The sequence below is a fragment of the Rousettus aegyptiacus genome, unplaced genomic scaffold (assembly GCF_014176215.1).
Source record: "Rousettus aegyptiacus isolate mRouAeg1 unplaced genomic scaffold, mRouAeg1.p scaffold_m13_p_8, whole genome shotgun sequence".
NCBI classification, from domain to species: Eukaryota; Metazoa; Chordata; class Mammalia; order Chiroptera; family Pteropodidae; genus Rousettus; species Rousettus aegyptiacus.
The window spans coordinates 90,067,134-90,090,465 of record NW_023416311.1 but is presented as its reverse complement, the minus strand read 5'-3'; the positions used below and the strand labels follow the sequence as shown (position 1 = coordinate 90,090,465).

The following is a 23,332-nucleotide window of genomic DNA, read 5'->3' as shown; positions in this document are numbered from 1 at the left end:
GAAAAAGCAGAATTGGAAGAAAAGGGCATTAAAACAGTTCTTCTGACTGTTGTTCTGACTGTTAAATCTTAAGGAGAGGAATAAAAGATGTAAAAAGCACTCAAATGAATTTTTGGATATGAAAATGACAATATTTCAGATGAAAATATACTGGCTGGGAATAACAGCATAATAGCCTTTATAAAAAATAAGAATTGTGAACTTGAAGACAAAGCAATAGAAAACTATCCAAAATATAACACAAAGAGAAAAAATAAGTTAAAAGAATATCAGTGAATTATGGAACTTGAAGCAGCCTAACAATTACAATATGTGTAACAATTACAATATGTGTAACTCTTTCCTCAAAGGAAAAGGGGGATTGAAAATTATTTGAGGAAACAATAGATGAAAACTTTCCAGATGTGATGAAAATAAACCAATAAATCCAAGAAGTTCAACCAACCCCAAGTATAAGAAACATGAAGAAAACTAGACCAAGTCACATCATAATCAAATCAAATTGCTCAAAACCACTGGTAAAGAAAATCTTATATGCAAAAAAAGATAAACTGCACAGAAAAAAGCAAAGGATGACAGCAAGTTTCTTGCAAGAAACAAGGCAAATGAGAACTACAGCAGAACAACATCTTTAAAATACTTAAAGGAAAAATGATATAAAAATGTATAAAAACCATTCTCAGCTCACTTGCTTTACAAAAACTTTAGTCCATAACCAAATATGGTCCCATCTTCAGCAGTATGCCAATCCCTGGAATAGTGTCAAATTTCCTCAGGTTGCTAATAAGCTATTTTTCTATCAATATATTCAGCATCCTATTTGTTTTAAAGAAAAGCAAAATCTAAAAACAAAAAATAAAATCCTGTATCACAGTGTAGATGTTTTAAAGAGCCATTATGACTTCCTTTGAGATGTTTATCTGTTAACACAAAATCAAAGAATGATTTGTTTTGAATTAATGGTTTCCTCAGCAAACGAAACTGTTAGCATTGTCCCATTTTACATTCACCTTGCATCTGCCCACCTTGCTCCATTCTGTTATGTTGGGCATGACAACTATAAATTGGTTAGGGTTAAACCACTAAGCACATTACGTATGCCAGCTATTTCCAATCACTCCGAAATTGCAACATACTGAAATCATTCATTTGACCTTAGAACATCTACAAATTTTGAAAAATGTTTTTTAACTCCAATGAAATTGGATCTAATTCTAAGTGGCTTTAGAATATGTCTTTATAATTAGTGACCCTTCAAGATTATCTTAAAAGTAGTATAAAAACAGTTCATCACTGAGTGGGATCAGATTTCATTAAAAAGTTGCAAGGGATCATGGATAGGTCACTGTATTTAGTAATATCTTTTTGTTATAATAAGTGGTATCTGTTTGAAAAGACTGAGGAAGAAAAATTGTAAATAACCCAATGATGTTAAAATGATTTAACTGTATTTGAGAACTTTATAAAAACTTTACTAACATCCTTACCATAACTGCAGTTTGCAAAGTCAGAGTTAAGGATCTAAAGGAGCAAGTGTGAAATTTACCTAATGAAAAATATACAACCTAACCATTTTACATCAATTTATAATTAGATTGTCAGACATGAACAAAAAATTTCACTAAAATGACCACACACTACTATGTAATGATCTGATAGAACTAACAGTTAAGATGATGAGTCTGAAAAGATATAGACTTAACAAAGGCTTGCAGATTTCTAATTATTGATTATTTTCTTGGTACAAACTGGTTGCAAACATTTTTTAAAAGCCACAATGTTACAATCATCTTACACAAACATTTTATACAATCATATTCAAAACAAAATCTCATATTTGAGTTGATTCGGTCAATGAGTAGTAACTGAATACCTATTATGCTCAGTACTTTAGGTACTAAGAATACATCAATGAGCAATGAATAAGGTCTTTGGACCTTACATATAAGTGGAAGAAATCTGCTAATCAACAGCACAATAAAAAAAATGGACACTGTTTGAAAACTGACAGGTGGTAAGAAACTAGCATTGGGCCAAACATCTGCCTAATGAATAATGATATAAAAATGAACCTACACACTGTAATACAGGTGTTAGTCAATTCAAATCAAAATGAACCAGACTTTCTCCTTCCTTTCCCCCATTACTCCTTTTTTTATATAATTAATTACCAGGAACCCCCAACTAGGGAATAATTTCCAAGTTTCTTCATGATCTATTTGCTGAAAAATAGAACATTTCCTCTCAGAAAGAGAGACATGAAATACTATATAATGCTTATGTGCTACAATGTTCTTATTATTAAAAAAATGAGAAATCCCTGGTTTCTCCCTCATCTGCTAGATCAGGAGTCTGCGTTTTTTTTTTCTGTAAAGATCCACATAGTAATTATTTTAGATTTTGCAGGCCATTAGGTCTTTGTTTCAAATACTCAACTTTGCTGTAGTACCAAGAAAGCAGTGGTAGAAAATACATAAATGAATGAATGTGGCTATGCTTCAATAAAATGAGCTTGGCTCAGGAGATTTATTCTGCCAACTTCCTATGCTAGTCAGAACTTACACTAAGAAGAGTAGTAAGCAAGCTGAAATCAATGTGATTTTTATTGGGGTGAGGGGAGATGGGAAAGAAATAAAAAAATTTAAGAAGAGGTTTACCTCTCTTTATTTCTTCTTACTCTCACCTCATGTTTCAAATTTAGCTTCCCAAAACTGTCTATTGATTATAATGCTATGTGAACAGTATAAAGCAAAAATGAAATAATCTACTAGGATATTCTCTGTAGCCTTGAAGTTTAGGAAACCCACAGCTGCATAAGGGAAAAAGAAAAATAAATTGTAACTAGCTGGCTATGATGGCCAACCATTCAATTGCAAGGAAGCAAAACACAAAAGAACTACTAGAATTACAGTGGCTCTTTTCCTCTTATTGTGTAACTTGTAAGTCCTGTGCTTGTTCCTGATGCATCTCTCTGGATATAATGAAATAAATGAAATCAACTCTAAATATCAAGCAATTTAACATTATAAAAACATACAGATCTACATGCATATACACAAAGAAAACCACTAGGAAAACTATAATAAAGCTTTTATCTATCTATATGTATATATCTACAAACATACACACACACACACACACACACACACACACACACACACACACATATTAATTCCCCCGCCAGTTTAATTCTCTGTGTCTGTGCATGTGTGTATACACACACTCACATATATGTACAGGTAAGTAAACATACATTTATTTCAAAATGTTTTCAATATATACTGCTTTGAAACATGCTGCATAAAAAAAAAATCTATACTAACATCTTTACCTGCTGCTAAATATACAACACAAAATTGATTTTTTATACAAATTCAGGTTCAAGTAAAGATAGGAAATTAATGTCCAAAAACTACTGGCATACAGCTATTTGGGAGTAATGGAAAGAACAACTTTGGAATAAAAAAAAGAACTGGATTCAAATGTAGCTTCCTCACCTACAAACTATGTAACCTTGGCTAAATCATTTAATCTCATGGGAATTCATTTTCTCCTATCTATGATGAAAATAACAACTACCCACCTTTAAAAGCACTGTTACAAGATGTGAGGTGCAACTCAGCAACAGTGCCTGACAATAAATAGTAGCAACTATAATTAAAAGTTGTTATTTGTTTAGTAAAAACTGCTATGGATCAATCAAGTGAAAGTTATATGGTTAGCTGAAGCAAATGTTTAACTCACATATTAGTGTGTCTAAATTACTGAATTTGTGTTATACGTTTTACTGCATTACTTTTATGATCTGAGATTTGCTCATTTTTAAAGTAGAAACTTTTATCATCTTATTTGCCTTCTTGAAATATCAAAAAGGAATTAGGAACAAGAGCAGAGTTGAACAATATTTTTTGTGACTTATTGCAAATACATACGAACAAATGTTACATAAGCAACAAACAAGAAAAGCTGGGCACATAGAATTTAATACATTAAAATTAAACATAACTACAAAAATTTGTATATACTTATGTCAGTATTATCTATGATTATTGTGAGCAGAAATAAATGATCAAAAATATATGGAAATTACTCTAATTGGTATTACTTCTGCAAAAGCCAGCATCAAATCTATCTTCTCTATCAGTAAAGACACTAGGATTACATCTTCTCACCCTTACCCACAGGCCCAAAACTGACGAAGCACTGCTTCAAACTATCTTACATTTCCTGAAATTCTAACAATTACTAACATCAAAGAGCTATATAATATAGTAGGGAAAGGTATCTCAATGATCATGTCACAGGAAAAAGGCCTTTGTTTTACCTCTAATGCAGAGGAACTCAAGACTACCCAGGAGAATCTACTCCATCTCTGGATAGAGTAGTAGATTATATTTTCTTATACTGATGCCAAAATCTGCCCTTTTTAATATTTTTATCCATTTGTTCTGGTGTAACAATCTGGCATTTAGAGCAATTACGATCTTCCGTCACATACTGAAAATAATCATGTTTCCTCTCAAGCAACCGTAGCAGATAACAACTTTCATTGGTATATTTTAAATATAAATACTATAGTAGAGATGGGCAAGGAAAACCTATCAACCAATTACTACTGCAAATAAATCAATTCATTATACTTTTCTTAAACATTAAGTTTATCATAATAAAAACTAATGCTTTCATAGGACTAATGAACATGACGCACCTCTTGAGAAGGAATGATTTAAATAAGAGGCAGGACTACACAGCAGCAAGATGGCACGAGAGTCCTCAGCCTGGCATGCTTCATTTCTCTACCCAACTTGGAGGAAATCCTTCTCATTCATTAGAATTCTGTCAGGAATGCAAAGGTTTTTCCTAACTTATAAACTCCTTCATGTTCCCATGACACATTCCTCATACCACTATTGCAGCAGTATAACTCCATATCTGATCTGCCTGGATTCCAATTTATACTAATGTGCCAGTGTAATTATTACACCACCTCTTTTTACTCCTCAACATATTCCAGGTTGTGTTAAAAATGATACAATCACCATAAATACTGATACTTAAATTTCAACTACTGTTTCTAATTTTTTCTTAAAACTAGATGTTATCTCCTTTTACCAGAGACTGAAAGAGAACAGTTTTGTTGGGTTCTTGTTCTAGTGCTCTACTCTTAAAATGATGATGGAAGTAAGAGGTAAAACAAGTTGTGCTGATCTGTACCATTTTAAGATTGTCTTCCCAATGGCCCAGGGGTTCAGATCTCTTTTCCTGCACATCAATTCTTAATCCAAAATTCAGGTTACCTTATTTTACACTTTCCTCTTTCTATTTATACAAAAATATGTCCTCCTTTCTTTAATTCCAAAGGATTGCTCATTTTGAATGATTTAAAGGGGAAAAGGTTTATGTACTCATGGGGGGGGGAATCCTTGTTGAAAGGACATATATTTGATTGGATAAATTAAGCAAGTGACATCTATCAGTTCACTAATTTGTTTTAAAATTCTATGAACAAAAACCATGTCTTCAATTGGTTTATTATGATTATGCTATTATAAGATATAACTGTAGACCAAGACTGATCTAGGTACAGAACTTTAACAATAAAGTCAGCCAGAAAGTTTGTGATTCATTTGAATAGAATTTCTATTAACAGTTGTATGAATATATAATCTTAATAAATAGAAGTATAACCTTTATTTCGAATCATTAATATGAATTTTGAATATAACTGAATTTAATGGTTTAAAATTAAACTTTAATTGATAGAATATTCCTCCCAAAGTTCCTAAAGAAAAAAATTATAAGTAAGTCACTATTACATAGTAGACACAATATAGTGGGCACACAGGTTTCCCTTTTAGATTTGAATTAGTAATTTTATTACTTATATAATTAAAAATATAAATGTATACTATAAAGAATAGTTTTGATTCATCCTGGGATTAGCTTTGTATTTAAATTTCTAAGTTTTATTCAATTGTACATTTTAGTGCTCAGTATTTGCCATATACTAGGCCAACTGCTAGGTGAGGAAATTAATATATGGTCTCTGCCCTGGAGATTAAAATTAAATGGGAAAAGAGAGGCACATAAACACTTAATAGTAAATATAATAGGTAGGTAAAAAATACTATGAAAACAAAATAAAAGAAGGGTGCTTGATAGAGACTTCACTAGACTGTAAGACAAGTGAGGACAGGAAACCTGTCTGTCTCGTTTACATATGCATCCCTGGTCTCTGGCACAATGCCAAGCACATGGTAGGTCCTCAATAAACACTGGACAAAAGACAGACTGAGCTAGAGAGTAAAACAGTTGTTAAAATGGGAACTGATCCTTGACCATAAGCAATAAGTCTTTTAGGCACATAAGATGGGAAAGAAGAGTATATAAACAACATGGAAAAATATAGTATTTTTCTCAAGGAACTGAGGAACAGCAAGGAATTCTATACTCCCAGATAACATGACAAGGGATAAAGAAAAGCAGAGCTGCATTCCAATGGCCTTATAAGATATACTAAAAAACTTAGGTATCTTTGGGCCATGGATAATTACTAAATTCTTAGACATTTACATAAGTGGATGGCATGACCAGCTCTGTGTTTTGGAAAGACAACTTTGGAGAACAGACTGCAGGAAAGGAGAAAGACAAGTTTAAATAGAGTTTACCAACTTATTTATTAACTTCATCAATAATGGATTAGAAATAGGAGGGAAGGTGGGAGGAATCAAGGATGAATTTGGGTTTCTCAATTGGGTACTACCGACTATTAGGGAATCCTAGAGCAAATGTAGATTTAGGGGAAATTTTTTTTAGTAAGCATATGTACTAAAACCAAACAATAACAACAAAAAACACCTTACAATGTTATATGTTAAAATGATAAGACAAAATAATTAGCGATTTGGCCCACATCAAAAACAGATCGTGGTTTTCAAATTTGTATTCCTAAGATATATATGATTATAAGAAATTACTGATTCCAGAGTCAAGTATGCCTAGAAAGTGACTCAGGGTAATCTGTATTTATAGGAGGCACCCCAGTGAATCTTATGCACGATGAAATTTGAAACATGCTATTAAGATCACCAACATGTTATGTAACTAGATTGTGATATCCCTTTGGATTATTTGATCTGACCTGTGGAAGACGAGACAAGAATCTACTCCATGAAATATGCTTTTCTATCATTTTTAAATGAGAATGTTACAATATGAAATGAACAACACCTACTGACAAAAATAATTACTAATATAGAAAACCTTCAATATTGCATTAATATTTTTATATAATCTCTTATAATCTCCACACCAATTATGTAAAAAAATGAGTCTTAGAGACATTAGTTCACTTGCCTAACGTCACACTAATACCAGAAGTGGCAACAAGATTTGAATCTAAGCAATCTGACTCTAGAGTCTACTCTTATCTTCTACTATACAACACCCTACAGTGTACCTTATCATACTGGCTTTTCATATGAGAGTGTACGTTCAGTGTACATACCAGTTTGTAATTATACATTTATTTGTATAGTTATTTGACGTTTATCTCCCCATACTGTAAGTCTGTTTTAGTTCACCACTGTGATATCGATCATCCTAATACCTAGAACAATGGTTGACACAAGTAACCACTCAAAAAAATAATTGCTGAATAAATGAACAGACTATTGAGAAATAGATAAAAACTTCATACCAATTTCTTGACCTCGGTGCTGGTTTCACAAGTGTGTCAATCTGTGGAAATTCATTGAGCAGTGCATGTAATATATTTACCTCTCTCGTATAATTCAATAAATAGTTAAAAAATAAAAAACATTTTTGTTATATTATCATATATTACAGACTATAGTTATTCTCCTTTTATAGTAAACAGAAATTTACTACCTGACTTTTCACAACATGTCATTTATAACAAAAGAAGTCCCCAGGTAAGAACTACGAATATTAAAATATAAGCATTTACAACAAAATACTATCTCGTAATTAATTATAATAATAGCATAGTACAGATATTTGTAAAAGAGGAACTAATAAAAATGATCATACTACTTTAAAATGTATCTATTTTTCAAACTCTGAGGAACAAAAAATAAAATTATTTCCCCAAAATCTAACCAAAACATCATCTTTCTACTGCTTTGAACAGGAATCTCACTTTCTGAATATGAACAAACTTACTTTAATTAACAATGTAACTGCTTTGACCCATTCAAATTTGTCAAATATAAAATTTCTTAAATGACAGTGCCTAAGGAATACAAAAAGGAAAACAGTAAAAATCTAAGCCTGCTATCTACTTTCAAAAAATCACATTTCTGGTCCTTCTCCACAACCTAACCCATTTCCAAGCATATTTACATCCATGGCAGTGCTAGAAATCACATTCCCAAGCTTCACTAGTCAAATAAAGAACTAAAGCCTAACTATTTACTAAACCTAACAATTACCTAATCATTCCATCATTATCTATTATAACATGGTAAGTACTTTGTGAATTTGTAAAAATGGCTCAGATGTTTGAGGCAGAAAATGAAAGAGATGCCTGATTTTAAAAAAAGTATAGAGTGCTTTCTTAGAGTTCATCTCTTCCCCCTTTCGCAATAAAATTAGAGATTAGTGGAATGCTTGGACTTATATAACACTTGTTATGAGATGATTGTGGTAAAGAACAGAACCAAATTCACAAAGCCCTTTTACTTTTATGCAAGTACAAAGTATACACAAATTTATACAAAGATTACACAAAGGCCATTCACCAGGCTACAGAAGTGGCTGTTATTCAAAGAAATCTTTGTCATGACATTTATTTTAATGTTATTTTTCTGTAGAAAAACAACATGGAAAACACAGTCTGCAACTAGAACATTTTCTGAGATATCAAAAATAACTAAAAGCAATTACTATGTACAGATTACAATCACTGGATGTTCTGCTAAAGTTTCTGTCTTAATCTATTACATTTTACAAATATACTTGTAAAATCATTAGGTTTCCACAATCCCTTAATTAGGAATCTTTCATTATAAGAGAAAAATCCTGTTTGTCTCTGAAACAATTCACCATAAATGAACCTTGTAAAAGAATAGAACAGCTGTGCCTAAAGGCTGAGACAATTGTAATACACGCCCCGCCTGTTAGAATTATTTAAAAGTTAGTTGTACATTTCGCTTGTACAGCTACTCTGTTCCTGTTTTTCTCTATGAAACATGACTATTTATAGTTCAGATCACTTGTCTGACAGGTGGCTTCTACAAATGTAATTAAAAGCTTCTCTCTTAGAAACTAATAAAGGAGCAGAGTACAAATACACTTTGGTTTTTAAGACACTCAACTTGAGTTAGAAGTCTGAAAAATGTTATTACAATGTTTTTTCTTAATCTTTCCATTTGTATTCTTGATTCCACATCACATTATCTCATTCCAATACTTCCATCATTAATTATTCAATATTTCTCATTGATCTCAGTCTCTTTCACTAGCTTTTGCCTGTCTTGAAAAAAAAGCTTTGCCCAGTTTTCCCATTTTTGAAGTGATGTCATTCCTTTCTTTTTCCAATCTCTCTGAGATTTAAGTTAATTAATTCTTACTTCATCATCTCCTAAACCACTGATCAGGTGTCCAGGCTACTATTCCACTAAAGTTATTACAAGTTCACAATTTGCCCAGTGCTTTTTTTTTCTCAGCTTTTCAAACTCCCTGACTTTTCCATTACAGTACTAGCCAATGCTAAGCAAATCTACCTTCTCTCCTTTGGTTTCTATAATTACACTACCTTGATCCTCTTCATTTCTCACTATTCCTTGTCTGCCTTAAAAGTCTGCATTCCCTCCTCCTGTTTCATATCTTTTAACATTACCTAAAGTTCTATTCTTTGCCCTCGGATTTTTCCTTTCACTTTCTCCATAACTCTAACATATTCAATTTTAATCTTTAAGTAAATAGTGCTTCAAAGTTTCAATTCTATACTTTATTTTCAACTAAAGCAACGCATCTCATTCTATGTGTTTGGTGGTCTGTCTACCTCAAATTCAGCATGTCTTGTAATCAAATTAACTTATCCTTAAAAAAGAAAACTTTCCAAAATTTCCTTCCTCAAGCAACAGTAATATTGTCTGATCTAGGAAATTACATCTGGGTAGTCACCAAATATTACTGAGACATCTTAGTATATCTAAAGTATTTCTTATATAGACTTTCACAGTAGCTCCTGTTTTATACCCTAAGTTCTGAATTGTTTTTATGGCTATGTAAAATCATTTATATACAGCAAAGAAGACACAACTCAACTAATATTATCAAAACAAAACATACTGGCTAATTTGGAGTTCCACACCTGAATGGAAATACCTGATATATTAAGCCTTTTCATGAACCTTGGTCAGTGATGATCTTAATCAGGCAAAAATACCATAATACAGAACTAATCTGTTCAATACAAATGTAAACAGGTCCTCTAATTACAAGTTTACTATTTGTTATTCTTCGGTACATTTCACTTGAGCATGCATAAAAAACTGCATTAACACCAACAACCAAAATCTAAAAGTAAATTTACAAATGCTCTTTGAATTTAACCTTTAAGATATGAACTATATAAAACCAATATAATGCGTTTCTTTGGTTATATCTTTCATAAATAGATTTAAATATGATTCATTGGTTGCTAATATTATTATATTTATTTATGCATTCTAACAGTACTTTGGAGACACAGCTGTTATTTTCTATATTTCTACCATAAGACCTTCATCTGAAATCTTGGGGTTAGATAGGTTTAGGAAGTCAAAAGTTTTACTTTAAAATATACCACAGATTAAATATCCCCAGATTTAGGGGCAGCACTGCATATTCATATACAGTAATATTTTTTAAGTGAAATATGTGAGTAGACACATTGAGATAATACAAAATCTGGTTAGATTTTGCTGCCTAACAAGTTTAGGTCAGGTTAGATTTTGTTAGGTCAGGTTATTCATGGAAATAGCTTTCATTTTCAAGGTTCTGGGGTTTTCAAAGTGGTGCATAAGAGATTGAGGGCCTGTACAATTAATATTACCAACATTCCAGACCCTGTACTCCTTTCTACAAGTGTTATTGAAACTGTCACTTTTTCCATTCTCCCAATGATACAAAATATGTGACAATATTTAAATATAAATTTCTATCTCATTCAAGTTGGATCAAGTTTAATAATAAACCATATCATCACTTGATAAATAACTGTTTGTCAGCACAGAAAATTTATCCCCCCCCCCAATTTTTTTCTACCAATTCAAAATAAAAACTTGTTGTTTATTACAGAAATACTTATGGAAAAAAGGACTTCTAGCCTTCAGAGCAACCACTGGGCTACCTAAGTGTATCTGTGAACTACCAACATGGGTACCACAAGGGAGCATATCAAAAATGCAGAATCTTGTCCCCTCTTATATCTAATGACTTTGACTCTTCATTAAAACAAGAATGAGTGCTTCATTTATACATTTATGCAGAAGAAAGTTAACTTAGCAGGCCTAACTGCTTTTCCTTAAAAAGGCCTGTTTACAAGGTTGGTGGCCTCTGGCTGGCATCTAAAAACAAATTTGGGGAGGGTTCCCACCACCCTGATAAGAGTGCCTCACTGGGCCTAAACTGCTTATACAAACAATACGGTTTATGTTGAATATCCGCCTTCTTTCTGTGAGTCTGCAATTTTGTTACCTGCCAGGGAAAGGCTGCCTTTACTTATCAAGTCCTCAATAAAAACCCTGGGGGCTAAGTCTCTAATGAACTTGTTAGTGGACAATATTTCACATGCTGTCACAATTCACTGCTGGAGAGAATGAAGTGTGTCTTGTGTTATGTCAGTGGGAGAAGACACTAGAAGCTTGTGCCTAGTTTCCCCCAGATTTCACTCCACCTACATTTTCTCTTTGCTGATTTTACTTTGTATCCTTTTGCCATAAATCCTCCTAGCAAATTATCAAACTTGGGGGTGGAGTCTTGAGGACCTCCAATACCACATAAAGGTTTTAGAACTACTCTAGAGTTTAAGTGCAGGGCTTGAGGACTGTGGGATGGCTAATCCTTGGGCCAGTGCAAGACAAAGAATCCATCACACATGAAGTTAGACCTTAGGAAAGACTAAACCCTAGGAAAAACTGTAAATGAGAGAAACACTCATCCAACAAAGGAACACAGCAAAGAAAAGTAGCTCTGGGTAAAATTGAAAACAAAGACAAAACAAATAAAAAGAGACTTCCCTGAGACTCTGAAGTACTTCACATGGCTTTGGAACCTAAATATTCTCTTTTGCAAGGTCCAAAATGTGAGAATTTTAATTTAAAGTAGCCCCTGGTCTACCATACTCCCATAAAGCAAGCAGAAGCAAATTCCATCACCAACTCCACTCATTCAACCTACTCACCCAACTAAGTAAGCCATCTTTAGCCTGGGTAATCTAACAAATTTAAGTACACAAGCAAAAATCACAAAACAGAAAACATGAAAATAAGCTATTATAAACAGAAACAATAAACAAAAAAATCTAATGACTTTAAATATTAGAATTATCGTATACATACAATGAAATAATTATGTTTTACTTATCTAAAGCAGGGGAGTTAACAAACTTGATACATAAAGGGTCAGACTGTAAATATTTTAGGCTTTGAAGGCCATACAATCTCTGTTGCAATTACTGAGCAGTTGTAGCACCAGAACAGTCATAGATAATACTTAAATGAGCATGGCACTGTCCCAATAACTATTTATAAATAAAGCATTTGTTAGACACATTTGCAAGATTTGGAAGCTATAACTTGCAAACCTTTGGTATAAAGGGAAAAAAATGATTTAAAATATAAGATTCAAGAGAACATTATTTAAAAAATAACTTATGAGCATCTTGAAATGAAACAAACTCATAGATACAGAGAACATTTTGAGAGTTGCCAGATGGGTAGGTGAGGTTAACGGAGGTGGGTGAAAGAGGGAAGGATATTAAGAAGTACAAATTGGTAGTTACAAAATAGTCATGGGCAAGTATGGATTAAGGAATATAGTCAATAATATTGTAATAACTATCTGTGATATCAGATGGGTACTAGATTTATCAGGGTGATCACTTAAGTTATATAAATGTCAAATCACTATGTGGTACACTTGAAATGCATATAATATGCCAACTATAATTGAAAAAAAATTTAATCATGATTTAAATAAAAAACTCAATGGGGTGAATAAAGAATAAACACAGCTGAAGGGAGAATTGATGAACTGAAAGATACATCTGAAAATATTTTACATAAGGTGGCTTCTAAGAGTAAAGGAAATGAAATACATAAAAAACTATAAAAAAATAAGGATGATGAGAAAGCCTAACATGCATTTAATAGAAATTGCTAAAAAAAGAGAAATTGCAGGAGAAACAAAGCTCAGAAAGTAAAATACTGAAAAATTTTCAGAATTGTTCAAAAACATGAAACCTTAGAAACAGAATGCCCAATGAACCACAAAATAGGACAAATAACCACTTTACTCAAAATGTTTAAGACCAAAGCAAAAATAAATTGTTAATAAGACAGAAAAGAAAGATTATCCACAAAGAAAAGAAATTTGAGGAACAGTTTACCCTTTTTTAACGTATTAAAAAACCAAAAGTATGTGAACCTTGTATGCATCCTGACTTAAAATAATATCCGTAGAAGTTGTAATACTGATTAGTTAATAGTAAGAATTGATTGTTACTTTACTTAGTTGTGTTAATGACACTGCAGTTATATATTTCAAAAGTCCTTAGAGATAGATATTGATGTATATTCACAAATGAAATAATGTATGCCTGGGATATGCTCTAAAATTATCCATGGGGAGAGGAGGAGGAAAATATACAGATGAAATAAGACTGTCCCATTTGTTTTTAATGGTTGAAGTGGGGTGAGGAATACATGAAGGTTCCTTATACTTTTTTCTATACTTAGGTACATGTTTGAAATTTTCATAATAAAATATTTTTAATGTAAATCCAATAATCCCAACTGCTGACAAAAGTATGAACCAAGAGCAACTCTTACACATTGCTATGAGATATATGTGTATATAGATAAAATCATATAAGCAGTAATTCTATACCAACTTATATAACCTACAAAAATTTAAGTATGAGTACAAGGATTTATGTATAAGACTGTGTAAAAATCACTGTTTATAATAGCAAGAAACTACAAATAACCCAAATGTCCATAATCAAAAGAATAACTATTACCAATATTTTTATTAATAATTATTTTATTTATATGCCCCCTGGATTTTTATCTAAGTACTTATGCTGAGTACTTATGACAGACACTATGCTAATCTCTCAAAACAAATTTTCCCATTTAACACAACAACTTTGCAAGATGCACATTATATCCCTACACACAAATAAGAAAATTTAGGCTCATAAAATTAAATACCAAGTCAGATATTTCCCTGCAAATTATGGAGCAAGAATGTGAATCTAGATCTTCCCTACTACAAACTCAGTTTTCATTTGACAGTAATAATTAGGAATGTATATTTTCAAAAAAGGAATGATATGCTAATTTTATAAAGCAAATTGATATGCATTCTTTTTAATTTCATAGTATTACAAAAGTAAACTGTAGTTAATCCATACCTATATAAATTACCGATAAGGTCTCAAACAATGATGTTCCACATAATTTGTAGTTCTTATTTTATGTGTACATGTGTGTGTACACATACAATAAAACCAATGGGGGGGGGAGTGTTCTGACTAGTTTATCTCAAGTAACTTTTTTAATAGTTACATTTCCTCGAAGTACATTAACAGCTGATCTACCTTTAATATACAGTGCCCCCCCCCCCCGTTTTTTTAAAGCCTCACTACATTAAGTGTCTCTAAAGTTTCTGCCAACTCTAAAGCTTATTCAGCTTTAGCTTTAAGGTTCCACACCAGTAATCTTTGACTACATTATTTCATAACCCAGGAAGCACTTCTTTAGTGATTACTAAAAACGTTTGGTTCAGGTCAAGGGGTAAATATCAAATAAAAAAATAGTATCCATTAAGAATCACGTGCATGCTACTTCTAGCAATTAAACTTAACCACACATAAGAGTGTTCAACTGAGTGCTGAAATTACACTCAAATACTTTAATCCACCAATTATTTTTTAAAGGCAGATTACTAGTCAAAATTTTTCAAAATTCAAAATCTTTCTCTTATTTATTTTAGGCTATTATAATGCCTCTGGTACACTTAACCAATACTTTCTCTGGGAAATCACGAAGGTAAAAAAACAATACAATATAATAAACAGTTAAGTCCTCTTCCTCTTTTTGCTAAAAGTGTAAAAGATCCCTCAACAAAGCAAAACCCAGACATCATACAATTATATTTCTTATGGCAAAATGGGTTTCCACTCTAGCATCAACTCTCGTGCTGCTGGTAATACTACACTGAGGATTACGACGCCCAAGTGTTGCTCAAGGGACTGAGTGTCATGATCCCTGAGTGACCTCTGCCACAGCATACACATTCCTCTGCCAACCCTGACGCATGGTTTTCCTTTTACCAAAAGCACAAATGTGCTTATGTTAAAATTTCTTTTAAAAATATTCAGGACCCAGGACTTCACCTCGCACATAAAAAATATTTATTAAATAAATGTTTATCCACGGAATTAAAAAGCAAAATTAAGTGAAAAGTAAAGGCTGTAGCTTGAACAACCAGCTGAAAATCCAGATGCTAACAGAGAACAGGTTGCAGGGACTTCATTCACTAATTAAAAAAAAAAAAAATGGAGACGTACAAATGATAATTAAAAATATGTAAACAAAAATTGTGATATGAGAGAAGATCTTCCCCCTAAATTTGCCAATAAGCCATTCTGCTTGTTTATCAGGGCTAATACCAGAATAAAAACTTTAAAACATTAAAAGAATAAAGTTAACATTAGCTTCAACCATTCTAATATTTTCTGTATTTCTCTATACGTCCAATGATAGATTTAACAAATAAATGAAAGCACCAGGAAAGTAAAATGAACAGAATCATAGTTTACAGAGGTTAGATAAGGTTAATAAGTCCTTTTTCGACTTCCTACTTTGGCAGTCAAGCTTAATTATCCATCTAGTCTACATTTTTTGAACGACATACAACTAACTGGAACTTCTTTAAGGGCAAGGTCTGATTTATGTTTTAACCTCAATCTTAAAATTTCAGAAAACTTAGAATACTCTGCCTTTGGTAGACACTCAATAATTAACTGAATGAATAAATAAATGGATATAGCATTTCTACTCACAGTGATAAAGAACTGTCATTAAATAATGGTAATTCAGGCATTATTTGGTAACTCAAAATAGTAATTAGGGTTAGACACACATAGCTTACAAAGAAATGACCTTTTAAGACAACCGCCATTTCTACAATGAAGGTTTTGCTGCTTTCTGCTCCTGAAGACAATACTTAAGTTTCACGTGATTCAAATAATATTAAGTGAAAAGATTAATTAATTCGCTTATTCATTTAACAAATTTAGTGACATGTGCCATGCAGACCCTGCTCCAGGGGCCACAGTCCATTCCCCACAGAGCAGCCAGAGTGATCTTTCTAATCAGATGTCATTCTTCTGCTTAAAATCTTCTAATGGCTTCCCTTAACAAACACACCATGATCTCCAAGTTATTATTTGCCTACCTCTCTAGCCTCATGTTCTCTCCCTCTCCCTCATCATTAGCCACACTGGCCCTTTCCTCTCTATGGGCTTCTGCACTATATATTCCTCCTACTTGGATGACTCCCCACTACATCTTCACTTGGTGCCTCCTAGTTATTCCTGTATCAACTAAACATCACCACTTCAAAGAAATTTTGACAATGCCCCCAATCACCAGTCAACTCTCTTTCAGATGCCCAATTTTATATTACTTATAAAATTTATTAATACTGTATTAATTCTGTATTTGTGTTTATTGTCTGCATTCTCCCCACTAGAATATAAATTCCTCAAAGACAGAGACTTCATATTTTTAGCACTGAATAACCAGCAAAAGAATAGTACCCAGTTATATAGTAACGGTCAATAAATATTCGTCAACTGTGAACAAATTACAGCGAAATTATAAGAAAGGTAACATATAATATACTATAGAAATCCAAAGAAGGAAGAGGCTCAATGCTGCTCAGAAATTTTTGTGGAAAATCTGTTGCTGGCTACAATGAAGAAAGCAGATTAGGAAAGGGCAGAACTAAAACAGGGAGAATAGTTAAGAAGCTGATGGAATTATCTAGGAAAGGAATTGAGGGCCTAAAAAAGGCATGGAAACAGAAACAGAAAAAAAAAATATTTTACTGGCATTTCAGAGATAAAGTCATTACCATCTGGGTTGTAGATCTGATGTATAGAATAAGAACAAGAAATGAGGCTAGGATGTCTCCTGGGTATCTGATTTGACCCAATTAAAGTACTGCTCTTAACCCAGATGAGAAATATAGAAATATTTTTTAGAATAAAATAATTAGTAAATTTAAACAGAAAAGCCTGATATACACAGCTAAATAATTAAGATGTTGCGTAAGCAGGGAAAAAATTGGTATGAAGACTTCATCTGATAGTCATTTATTTGATCAATAAATACTTATCATGATACAATACGCTGGTGCTGTTCTGGGCACTGAGGATACAATGGTAAACAAAACAAACTGCCCTCATAAAACTTACATTCTAGGGAGACTATAAGTAATATTGTAATAGCAATAGTGACAAACACTATGGAAGAAAAAAACAATAGAATGAAAAGTGATAGATGAGGGCTACTTTATACAGAAAGAGAGTTCATTAAATGAAGTGAGGGAGGCAAGCTTACAAATACTGAGACAAGGACAATCCAGACAGAATGAATGCAACAAATGTACAAAGGCCCTGAAAAGAGAATATAAGTAGGAACGAATTTTCTCATGACTTCCCTTTGCAAACATACCACGATCTCCGAGTTATTATTTGCCTAGGAGGCTGTTCTGCCACATATAGTGAACAAGAGGATAAAAAGGAAATGAGAATAGTTGTCAGAGCCAATGATTAGATTACAATAGCAGTCATCATCACAAATAGCAGTACCATATTTTTTAGAAAAATTATCTTGTCACACACATCCTAGTATTTAACAGTGATAAGAATATAGCAGGTGCTCAACTAACATTTTTTCACATTAATGAAGGAAGATATCAATGAACTAATGAATTCTCATTATATCTGAGCCAAATTTGTATTTGATCATTTCCCAAACAATTCATCCCCAAAGGACAAACCAAACAGCAATTTAAAGAACTATAAGCTTTATCATTCTTCAGAAGCAGAATTTTTAAAATGTTTTGAACAGTGACATCACCAATGAAACAAGTATATGCCCTTCCAAGAGGACTACTTAGAAGGAAACAATATCTTTATCTACTAAAACACTTCATTTGATAAACGCTGCTTACTTATTTTGTAATGCTTTAATAATCAAAATATCACTTTAGACCTAATTCTGATCATGTTAGACAGCCAATAGTTTACGATACTACTTCGGCTCTATTCTAAGAAAAATCATGTAAAACAGTTGGAAAAATAAAAATGATGTGCCGAGATATACAAGAGCAACAGTAATATAATCTTGAAAAACATGATTAAAAATATAGATTTACTGCGCTGTCATTTCTAATTAACAAAATCAAACAATCACTCAAAATTCACCATAAAAACAAATATTCTTTTGGTAACTAATAATTCATACTCATTTTAAATTTGCCCAGTGAAATAGTCTAAACTCAGAATTAGCAAGGATTTTCCAAGGTTATTAAATGCTCTTACCTTCAATGAATTCCATCCTTATTATTTTCCATAATTCCAAAGAGTAAAATGCGTAAAAATTTACAACATTTTGAATATTTAAAATGAAGTGAATACTAATGTTTTTTCAATTAACATCTAGAAAATACATTTCAACAGGAACTCTTCACCTTCAGTATAGTTGAATATTTTTGTTTCACCTTCACATTTACTCTTTTTTTGCATACTGAAATAAGTAATATGTGCTTTACTAATCTATGCTAAGCACATGTTGCCAAGGTGCTTTCAAGTGTTTAACCAATTTCCTATGAAATGCTCACTTCTAATTTCTTGGGGACAAGCATCAAGAGATGGTAGACAAAATCATTTTCTATCAAATTATCATCAACTCTCAGGAGAAATAAACTAAAATTCAATGAAGAGTTAAGTTTAAAAAAAAAAGTTTTAACATTTGAAATTTATTTTAAGTCAAGGAACATAAAACACTATCATGTACAGCAAAAGAAAAATTTAGTACATTTCTATAGCATGTCCTATTATTGTGCTCTTAAAAGAATTAGACAAGACATTTAAACATGTATGTTCTTTCAAGGAAAAGCATCTTTTCTTTGTTCTATAACAACTTTTCAACTCTGATGTACATTTAAAACTACATAGGATAAATCTAACATATTAACATATTGATATTTCCACATGATCATATTATTGAAGTGAGGATCAAGTGATGTTTATCATTCTACCTTTTTCTCTGTAGGAATATTAAAACAATTTTGGTAATCATTCTACCAATTAACAAAGACTTTTATTGGATTGAACTTCTAATTTTTCCAACTTTCTTTCCAACTTGTAGCTTTGAACTCTTTATGGTGGTGATCTGAATATCAATGCTTCCTTTTCATTAAACAATAATTACGAAAAAAAATTAAAGAAAAAAATTCACCAATTTATATGATAACTGGCTAAAACCTATTAAATTAAAAGGTCAGGCTGAAGAGAAAAAACAGATATTCATAAAATTATTTAAAATTTTAAAGAAAGTTGAAATTAGTGTAATTATTCCAAACTATCCATACAAATCTACTGCCCATCTAAAAGGGAAGATACATACCATGACATACCCGACACACATATGCAGAACTGGATTAAAATAACTTGAACTCTACATACAAAATGGTGATATGACATTAATACTGAACATATAAAATCAGGTCCAAAAGAGTATATACTATATGACTATATAATATAAATTTCAAAAACAGGCAAAATTAATCTATTGTGTTAGAAGTCAGAGCAGTAGTGTCTTTGGCCGGGGAAATAGTCCCTGGAAGGGATAGAAAGGGAGCTTCTAGAGTATTACAATATTCTGATTCTTGATCTGGGTTCTAATTATTCATGTGTTCAATTTGTAAAAATTCATATAACTGTACACTAATGACAAACATTTTTTGGATCTATGTTTTCTTTCAAAAACAATTTTTTAACTCATTTCCCATTTGCCCCAAAAATACTCGCCAGCGGCGCTTGCGGCTATAGCATTTACACCATGATAATTCCCAGATTACAGTCCTAACTTGACCTCCAAAGTTTGCCATGAAATAGCTCACTTTTGTTATTGTTTTCCCATTGCTCTAGCATATTAATAATCTTTGGAAACAAATACATCATTCTATTCATAACGTTCTGTTTTTAGTAGTGGTATTTCCATTTACAAAATACAGCAATTCTCAATCAATGCAAATGTTAATTCCCAGAAAATGTAGCATTTCTATGCATGATGTTACCATCATTCTCAAACATTGAGCCGAAGATTCATTTGATTAATCCGATTTATGTATACATTTCTGTTACATTAGAATTAAGGACAAGAAATGAAATAACTCCAAGAACAGGTTTTATATTTTATTCTTACATTGAAAACCAATTAGATTTGCTTCAGCCTCAAAGTGTGTTTATATAAATTTAAATTAATGCTGGCAGTGAGCTGCGGTTTTTTTTTTCTAAATGGCAAAATGGTTTAAATAACATACTTTAACATGTGAAAAGAAAAGAGTCTCCACAGTTTTCAAGGCCCTCAATAACTTACCCCATCCTGCAAATCCATATAATTATTAAAATTCTATATCCTTATTATTCCTCTCTCTGTAAAATGTTTCCTGCCTTCATTCACACCCTATTCCTCTTAATTTAATCACACCCTAATCAAAGTTGGAACAACGCCCCATTTTTTTTCCAGCTCACATTTCTCTCTCAAGTGACCACATAAACACCTAGCATCATGTTTTTTTATCTATATGCCAAAGCTATAATAAGTATTTCATAACTATAATAACATTTCATATACTCCTCAAATAAGCATTATCTCCAATAGAGATGAGAAAATATTTTCAGAAAAGGCAATTTGTCCGAAGTCAAAAGCTTCTAAGTGGCAAGGTTAAGATTCAAATCCAGATCAGCAAGGCTCCAAAACCCATGCTCTTAGCTCCAAGTTAAACTGTCTCTGTATCACGCAATTAACATGTTTTTAGATGTTACATTGTTCACATTCGTCATATTTTGTACCTTATTTTATATAATCCTACTATCCATATTGTATACATATATACCAACTCTTATGAAGTCATACTTCATCTATCTTGAACTATTATGCTATGAGATAATTACCTATCTGGAAAATGAGGTTGAAAAAACAAGCATTCCAAAAGATGCCAATAAAATTCAAAGTATGTGTCTCATCACCAAGTTTATTCACTACAGGTCATTTATATTACTGACAGTAAGGTCCCCTTAATTCCTTATAACGAAACACGGTTATCTTTATTTTCCATATATATTAAGAAGTCCGGTTATATAGTTTTCATCTGATAGCACAATATAAGTAAAAATTAAAGAATTAAAACACTGCTAAGTAATGGAACAATAATTGCAATGTAAAGTGAGAGCTGAGAGTAATGAAACAACATGTTAAGATAATAAAAAGCAGTCCCATGTTACACAGGGAAGTAATAAACACAATAATCAATATTGTAATGATGACCCTAGGCAAAGAGAAAGAATAAAAATATAGTTGGTATATTCTTGAGAGAAATATGTAATAGTTCTAGAAATAATTTTATCGAAAAGTCAGCCAATAACTTGCTTCCTGGGGATTCCAAATCAACAAACAGTACTACAATACATAGAATACTCATATAGTTACTAGTTATTCCAGGAATATTATTTATCTTCTGTTGTATTTGTTTTTAGAAAGATTGTAAAGGGTTGAATCCTACCTCTCTCTCTCTCTTACTGCCAATATGACCTTGGGCTAGTTAGGCAGTCTCTGGATCCCAATTTCTTTATCAGTTATTTACAGATATTAATACATATTTCCTAGGCATGTAAGAATAAATTAGGCAATTTAAGTAATGTTTGTAACACAGTCCCCAACAAATAATAAAGTTGAAAACACTGGTAGCTGCTCACATTGCTATTTTTTTTTTTGTAATCAAAGACCTTGTCTTAAACATCTAGCAACCAGTACTCAATAAATACTTAGTGACTGGCCTATAAAAGGAGAGGAAAAGGGTTAAAAGTCTCTCTCTAATAGTATATGGCAGTCTACAACCTGATTAGACCTACTATTTTTATTTGTAAATACACTTATAAAATAAAAGAACTGTTTCAAATGAAAGAACTAGGACACTTTACTGAAAAAGTATTCTTTTATCAAATTTTTGGTTAATTTGATATGAAAATTTTACTAACAAACATAGCTGCTCAACAACAGCACAAATTGCTTTGAATAAGCTACCTATTAGTGAAAGTTTTGCTGGACGACATCTGTCAGATATTACAGAGACAATTCTTGTTTTGAATGAGAATGCTAATAAAATAATGTCTAAAAGAGCTGCCAAATATTCTTAAACATGAAAATAAAATGTATATACATGTGTAACTCTCCCAAATCCACTCATATTAGAGTACCCCCGGTGAATATTTAATGGCAATGTAATTATTTATTTTAAACATAATTACACTTTTTCTCTGTGGTACTTTCACAATACATAAACAATTATTGGTGTAAGTATAAAATTTTTTCTAGAACTCAAAACAAAGTCTAAACTTTTTAAATAAAACAAAATAACTATTAGAAGGAAAAATAACACAAGAGGCAACTGCAACAGTATATCCAAATGTGTTAATCATCTTTTTATTTCCTTTTGAAAAATAACATCTTCTAAAATATCTTCCATTTTGCTAGGTAAAACAATAATATATATTTATGTATTCAAAACAATGTTGAAATATGAACACACAAAACGCTAAATTCTACCCTAACAAAGCAGAAAAGGCCGATTATAAGGTTCTTATTTAAATATATAAAGTAATTTAAACATTTTAAGACTATTCTGATCTAAAATTTAACTCATTAAAGTTATAAAATCTTACATTAAAAATTCTTATATGACACATGAAATCTTATGACATAAAAATTAATCCGACCTGCTTTGTAACAAGTTATGC

The 23,332-nt window shown here is 31.8% G+C and overlaps 1 protein-coding gene across 7 annotated transcripts in view; it reads right to left on the bottom strand.

The window, feature by feature from the left end:
- RICTOR (RPTOR independent companion of MTOR complex 2) overlaps nucleotides 1-23,332 on the bottom strand; it is a 102,573-nt gene that overhangs the window by 69,312 nt on the left and 9,929 nt on the right. The window contains exon 1 of one of the 7 annotated variants that reach the window (XM_036226188.1): nucleotides 7,700-12,566. The exons of the other annotated variants lie outside the window; for them this stretch is intronic. The gene's annotated coding sequence lies outside the window, so the exon portion shown is untranslated. Of the gene's footprint in view, nucleotides 1-7,699; nucleotides 12,567-23,332 lie in introns of those variants that run through there. 7 annotated transcript variants of the gene reach the window in all.